Source organism: Bison bison, unplaced genomic scaffold (genome assembly GCF_000754665.1).
Source record: "Bison bison bison isolate TAMUID 2011002044 unplaced genomic scaffold, Bison_UMD1.0 scf7180017864498, whole genome shotgun sequence".
Lineage (NCBI taxonomy): Eukaryota > Metazoa > Chordata > Mammalia > Artiodactyla > Bovidae > Bison > Bison bison.
The window spans coordinates 3,325,595-3,326,438 of record NW_011495057.1 but is presented as its reverse complement, the minus strand read 5'-3'; positions in this window follow the sequence as shown (position 1 = coordinate 3,326,438).

Sequence of the window (844 nt, the reverse complement as noted above, 5' to 3'; positions counted from 1 at the left end):
TTATATAAAAGCAAATGAGCTACAAGGGTATTTTTACAGCAATGTATAAAATATTGGAAATATAGTCAATATTTTATAATAATTATCAGATCAGATCAGTCGCTCAGTCGTGTCCGACTGTTTGCGACCCCATGAATCGCAGCACGCCAGGCCTCCCTGTCCATCACCAACTCCCGCAGTTCACTCAGACTCATGTCCATCGAGTCAGTGATGCCATCCAGCCATCTAATCTTCTGTCGTCCCCCTCTCCTCCTGCCCCCAATCCCTCCCAGCATCAGAGTCTTTTCCAATGAGTCAACTCTTCGCATGAGGTGACCAAAGTACTGGAGTTTCAGCTTTAGCATCATTCCTTCCAAAGAAATCCCAGGGCTGATCTCCTTCAGAATGGACTGGTTGGATCCCTTTGTAGTCCAAGGGACTCTCAAGAGTCTATAAATGATGTTTAACTCTAAAAAACTGTGAATCACTATGTTGCACACCTGAAATGTATATATTATACATCAACCGTACCTCAACTAAGAAAAGGTAAAAATATATATAATTAAAGGCTAAAAGAATAAAGAAAAGACACAGACACACACAGAGGATACCCCAGTGTGAAGACAGAGACGCACAAGCAGAATCCACAAGATGACAGAGGCAGAGTCAAGGAATTTCAAGGACTGTTGACAACGTGGGAAGGAAAGAGATAGGCACAGAACAAGGTCTCTGCTGGAGCCTTTAGAAACTGCACGGTGCCGTCGACCTGATTTCAGGCTTTAGCCTTTTGACTCTGAAGACACCCAGCATGTGGTCATTTGTCAGAGCGGCCTCAGGAAATGAACACAGCTGCGGTGGGGTTGGA